Here is a 6,910-nt window from a genome sequence, read left to right as displayed (position 1 = left end):
GAATTCGCTGAGGCAGCTCAGTGCAACATCTCACAATATACGCACTGTTAATGCCTAAGAAACGCGTTTTCTCTATCTACGTGTGTTTCACAGGGGCGTAACTAAAAATTAAAAATAAAAGAAAAATACAGCGTGGCAGAATAATTATATGAAAGTAACATGACAACGTCGTTGATGGCGTTCAAGATAGCTTTCAGGAAGCAAAAGAGATTACTAAGACATGCAATCCCAGTGCCTATAACCCGTTGAGCCCCTGGAGTATCTAAATGAATAAATAACTTCTGAAATTATGTTTCCAATGTAAGCCACACGCTTTTAACATATTGCGAAGGCGATGCTCCTTTGATACTTAGGGTTCTCCGCTCGTGCGCATCGTCTGTCGCATTTAGCCACGGAGTGCACGATTGCTGTCACCACAAATATATCTTTTGTAAATTTCAGATGTATCAGTTAAATTTGTGAAAATGCAAAGATACGATGGGCACACCGAAACTGGCGTCATGTCAGAGCTCGTATCCACTCCGCACGCAGTCTTGAGAGGTGTCACGTGGTTTAAGGGACCAAATTCAAGCCTTTTGGTATCACCGTTTCAGCCGGTATTAGCGTATCTCATTCTGTCCACGCAATATAGAAGCATAAGTTCCTTTGTACCGATTCGTCTGGTATGCATTTTAATTAGGGATGGGCCGAACGAATCCGCGAATCCTAGGCAGGGATCCGAGATTCGTGAGTCCGCCGAAAGCCTGATTGGCCGGCAGGCCCCAAAGGCCACAGCATAAAGCTCCGACATTACAAGTTTAAAAGTAACACAGTTTTGCTTTTGATTGTTTCTTCGTTTTATTGAAAGAATTCAAGCTCGAGAGTTTATGCATTTCCTGTAGTCGATGAACAACATGTTAAATAAATTACACATAGGAAAACGTAAATTGGTATATTTTCTCTTGGAAGTGAACTATTATTTAATTTTTTCATCAAATAACATAACAAATTCTGCTTCAAAACACTTTTGAGTAGAACTTTATAAACTCTTACTCTCTATCTAAAACTCTAGCTATCAAAATCACGACCCCTTTAACACAACTTTCTGCTGCGTAGCTCAGGGTTTCGGTACATTGAGTATGTCTTCTCTTTTGCGTCTTGGAGCGTATCATCTACATTCGACAAAGCAAGTTTGTAGTTTGTATAAAGCAAGTAGCTACAATTATCACTACACTAAGTAACCAGTTATACCGTATCACTGCACACTGCTCTTTCTCTCAGATGAGAAATGGAGCTGCTCACTGTAGCCCGAAGCAGGAAAAACCTTCTCTACTGCGGGCACCTTAATCTCTCAAAGTCGACCACCAGCAGATGGACTGGCCGAATACTCGCACCCACATACGAAAATGAAAAAAAGAGGCCCCGTGATCAACTATCGTAGTAGACAAGTAGCGGCCGCTTTAATCAGCAGGCCACTTTGCCCAGTAATAAAGTATGGAAGCGAAAAAGGAAGCCGCGTCCCTGATCACCGCTTGGCGTGAGTGGCAGCACCGTCACCTACGGGTGGATCGCTCAGCGGGTCGGCCATCACTGCAATCTCCAGGAGAAGAGGGAAGTCGGCGGAAGGCTTTGAAGTTTTCCGTGCGCCAACCCTTCAATTAGACTTCGGAGAGACAAGCTCTTTAATTAGGGGTTCGCACCGCTCTACCATTGGACCTCAACCATGAAATCGTCTGCAAAAGAAAGTACCGCACGCAGAAAGGTTCGTCTGCTGCTGAAAGCTTCTGTCAGCGCCTCTTTTGAGTCTCGTTGGCTCACGCGTTGGATGAGATCACGGCATGGCGGCGTGTGTGTGTGGTCGTGGGTTCCTTGGCTCTAGTTCTGCCAGCGATGTCGTGATAAATGGTGGACTGCGAGGAGGAGGAGGAAATGAGTCTTTTAGCTACGCCGTGTTAGTAGTGTTCATAGTGAAAAAGACGATGATTTGTGATGTCGTGGGCTGATAGGGGTCGTAAGGTTTGTGGTCCCGGATGTGGGCCTTTGGAAGACCAAGGAATGTTTCTAGTTCCCCTCCACCGTTTTCGTTTTCTTTCTTGATGATGTATGTTGCACTGTCGTTGTGGCAAAATGCGGTGCGCTTATTACATTTAAACAAACGCCCATTTTCCTTCCACAGCAAAGGGGTGCGTGGTCTCGGGGGCAGGTAACGATGTTATCCGTGATGCTTCGGGTGGATATACACACAAGGGGGACGTCATGGTCATTTGGTTGGGGCACTTACTCGCCCATTTACATTCCGAAGTGGCAGCTTTTTGTAACTTCATCAACTAGAAAACAAATCGGACACAATCATGCTCCCTGCTAAGGACCTTTCCCAACAGCGCTTTCTTTAGTTCTTTTTTTTTTCTTCTAGTTTTCTTTCCTGTTTCATCGTGTCGAACAAGACTTCAAAGCTTTGAGAGCTCAGCTGGGTAGTTTAAGATACGTGACCGAAAACACCACGATAAAAACTACTTTCGGTTTCTGCGTGCATGGCTGTTGTCGAAAGGTGACGTGGCTCTGCTCTCGCGTCGTTTGGGACTCGTCCGGAGCTAATTGTTTCGGACCGCGTTGACCCCGTTCAGGGGGCGTCCTGGAATTTTTTCCCCAACCATTTCAAAGAAAAATTGCATTTCCAACGTATAATTGCATTCGTATGACTCGCCTATCTTTTGACCAAAGCTGGCTTACTTTCTGAGAAGCACCCTTGTGTACAGGGCATCGACCAGCCCACCGCCTCCAAAGGGTTGACTACATGTACTATGAAATTTGTTGACTGACAGTATGAGAGCTGTAGAGCACTAAAGGATGGTACGTGTACATTCTGCGAAAGTTGCATTCCACTTTACTTTTCAGTACGCGTACTAAACGGCTGCGAAATGCGTTTCTTCTTCTGTAAGCTCACCACAGGTTGTTTGCTTGACTTCACTTCTCTAGATTATACTCTCAAGTAATTACATTTTCCAGCGACAGCTGTATCGGGGAGGTTTTGCGTCGTCGACGGTGATTATGGCAAGCGTACGAAATGACGTCACCGCGCCGTGACGTCACAACGTCACGTGGTACAGTGGTTGCCAACAGTCACATCACATACACATGACATCACACCACCTCCAGCACCGCCGTTGGCCGGCGGGGTAGTCAATAGCAGCGCAGGGAGAGGGAAATAAACCGGTGCTGTGCGGTTGTCAACCACAGGTCGTGCGCGCCGGCTCACGACCACATCATTGCCGACGTGCCGCTACACTGTGTCCGTCGGAAACCTGCATCGAAGCGCCGCTCGAAGTGCTCGGTTATACATAGATGCGTCTGCATGGATTAGCGGCCACGACAAAGGCCAACGGGGGTCGCCATCTACAAACGCGGAATCCAACACCAGGGGTCACTTTTAAAAAGTATATGAGTTACAGCTACAGGTACCCCACTTGAGAAAATACACTGCTAGAGTTACAGATACTACCAGAAAGTACTCAATACCTTTAAAATTACTTTTTCCATTAAATTGATAGAGTTGATTTACCGAGCTAGAAGTTTTAGTTGCATTACGATTCATAAAGCAGATTACATTGGGTCACGTGATGTGACAACGCATAATCGTATTCGTTATTTCTTATGGATTCTGCGCACACCCGAGATATGAACCATTAACTATCTTTATTGCAAGAATATAAACTGCACACTGATCAGAGAGCACATATTAACAACCAGCAATTTATGTTAGCTGTTTGCTTTCCTTCCTAACATTTCTTTCCACTTGCATACCTTCTGTTTGCACGGAGCACTGTCATTTCAAAATTCTTCTCCATCATGCAGGTTTGAAGATTCGTGTTGCCGAGACACCTCAGGCTAAATAACCGCTCCCCCGCGGCACTACATGGCAATCCAGTGTTATATTTGAGAAACACAGACTGGGAATGATTGCAAAGCACTTAGTTCAAGTTGCCTAGCCAAATTTTCGGCCATACCCCACTCGCCGAAAAGCTTTCCAAGCTCGCCAAAGGGGGTTGGCCTTCCCCCTCACAGATAATCCCCTTAGCTGCGTCCGCCGAACTGGGATTTAGTTTTGGCTGTGACCAAACAAGAGGCTCAGTACACGTGAAGTGCCGCTCGGTTTATTTATTTCTGGACGAAAGCAAGCTTTCACTTACACACCTGAATCATAATGCAATCATCAAAACCGGACAAGCAACAGGAAATGAATGCTCTAGCTGGTATATTAGCCGAGTGCTTCATATTATGTTGAAGGAGACGTGTGTGCACACTTTTCGTGTTCCCCAACAGTTTTGAGTATTTTGCAACATCTCCACTTAGCGCCCAGTTCATCTTCATCAGTCAGTACATCAATGTCTTCTTCACGCAATGGACAAAACTAGAGTCACTAAATAAGCTACGCTTAGCTAGCGCTAGCGTAGCTTATTTAGTGACTCCAGACAAAACCACAATCGCCTTCAATCGCATGACTTCTGCGGAAAGTCGCTATAATCTTCGTTTGTGTACTCACCGTGGAAGTTAAACCGACACCTGTGATCACCAGCCTTCCTGTTTTTTTTTCTCTCTCTCTCTTTTTGTTTTTGTTTTTCGTGTTCACGGGAACGACGCCGCGCACATGCTGAAGCAGACGAATCATACATGCACTTTCAGGGCGCTTCCACACCCATTTACCCCTTTCCTCAGCGGTGTCCGTTTATAGCGATACCAGCGCTCATTGGCGAGCAGGCGACGAATCACAGACATGCATGAGCAGGGATGTGAAGTAGTTAGAGGGGCACTAAGTTGCAAAAACAACTTCTTCTCAAACGAAGAAGTTTAGAAGAAAAACGCAACGAAGACAGAACCGTCTTTGGCTGCAATGGGATCCTCAGGAAGCAAAGATTGACGGCATCCAATCAGACAGCAGGAGAAGCGCGCGCATGCCTAACGTGCGCGCGTGGATGTAGAACGGGTCCTGTTGTAGCGTTGTGTACATGCGCGGCATGATTTGTATTGCTGCATTTTTTTTTTTTCAATACCGATTTACTAAATTGTAGCCCACAACAGTAATCCCAAATGTTCTAGTGACAACAATTGTCTTCACGTCCTTCGTACAGCGACACCAGCATGCTACGTAGTCGCGTTATGCTTTTTCGCCGGAACTGCTCCATGGCGTGGCAGGCGCGTTCCCGCGCAGCATGCACTGAAAACATCTAATGTATACTCGATGCACGAGCTGAAGCGACGTTCACTGCGTAGTGCCGAGGCAAGAAAGAGTCCAGTATAATTTTGATTGTACCTTCATCGTAACGGAATGAAAGTTTTGAATTACGACGACAAGTGCGAAATTAACATAGCGTGAAACGTAATTTGAGGTGAACTTGTGGTGGCATTTTAGTGTCCCTTTAAACTATTGCATGGTGGTTAAAAAGTAACTTGTAAAAATATTAGTTACAACTACTAGTTAAACTTATTTTTGTAGTTAACTACAGTAGTTTGGTTACAGCGGGCTACAACTACTTCGCATTTTTTTCACTTAGCTTTCCGTGTGCTTCACGGCCGACTATCCTTGACTTTGCTGACCAAAAGCAAGGGAGGCTCCGCCCCCAAATGGCGCACCAATAGGAGGACTCGGGAGGCGGAGCGCTGCGGCCTCTGCTCTTGCCTAATAGATGGCGCATCGGTAGCGCTCGGCTCGGGATACTCGGGATATGTGAGCCGCTGTCGTCTGCTTCTGCCGGTAGAGCTACGACCTTGAAGCCTCTGCTCTCGCGTAAGAGATGGCGCAACATTGGCGCTCGGTAAGGGCACGTGTGGTCACCATAACTGCCATAACTTTGAGCCTCGACCTTGAGACTGGCCGGTAACATACATTCCGATGACGCGGCGATAGCAAACCATAGTGCGTAGTTTTGACGATTATGCTTCATGGATATGTCATTACATTACCAAATTTGTGGCCAGTTCGACGTTTCGCTCCGCTCTTTTGCGTAAACATTGTCTCAGCTCATGAAAAATGAAAGAAATATTTGTTCTACTCCTCGCACTGAAATAAATCATTTAAAATAATTGTACTGTGTGTTTCTTTTTTTCTTTTTGTAAGTAGTTACGCAAGTATGTAAAAGGGAAAGAAATGTTGCTGCTTGTTCTACTCCTCGCACTGAAATAAATCATTTACAATTGTACTGTTTGTGTGTCTTTTTCTTTCTTTTTGTAAGTAGTTACGGAAGTATGTAAAAAGGAAAGAAATGTTGCTCTAAGTCTCAAACACAGCTAAGTCTCAAACACAGCTAAAGTTTAATGGACAGCCGCACACTTCCATTAAACAATTCCATTCCACACGTCCATTAAACTTTAGCTGTGTTTGAGACTTTGTGTTGTGTCGTCTGTTTTTCGTCTTTTTCCCAGTCTCGGGTTTTCGTCATGGATCTTAGCCACCAGCTCGCTTGCTTTTTAACCATTTTATCTGTTGCTGCTTGTTCTACTCCTCACACTTAACTAAATCCTTTGAAATAATTATACGCTGTTTCTTTTTTCCCTTTTTGTAACTAGTTACCGAAGAAAATAATTGTACTGTGTGTGTGTGTGTGTGTGTGTGTGTGTGTGTTTCGTTTTTGTAAGTACAGAAGTACGTAAAAAGGAAAGAAATGTTGCCGATTGCTCTACTTTTTGCACTGAAATAAATCATTTGAAATAATTGTACTGTGTGTGTCTTTTTCGTGTTGTAGGTAGTTACGGAAGAAACTGTTTCGTTTTTGTAAGGGATTCCGGGATCGAACGTCGTTTGGTCGAAAGCTGTCGCGGAACATTTGGACGAAAGGCATTTAATCGAACACCGTTTGACCGAAACGGCAGCGGTCATGAAAGAGAACACACAGACAACGTGACAATTCCCCCAAGGCCCTGATACCTTCTGCATATT

The sequence above is a fragment of the Ornithodoros turicata genome, chromosome 7 (genome assembly GCF_037126465.1).
Source record: "Ornithodoros turicata isolate Travis chromosome 7, ASM3712646v1, whole genome shotgun sequence".
NCBI lineage: Eukaryota > Metazoa > Arthropoda > Arachnida > Ixodida > Argasidae > Ornithodoros > Ornithodoros turicata.
Note: the sequence above shows the minus strand (reverse complement) of the source record.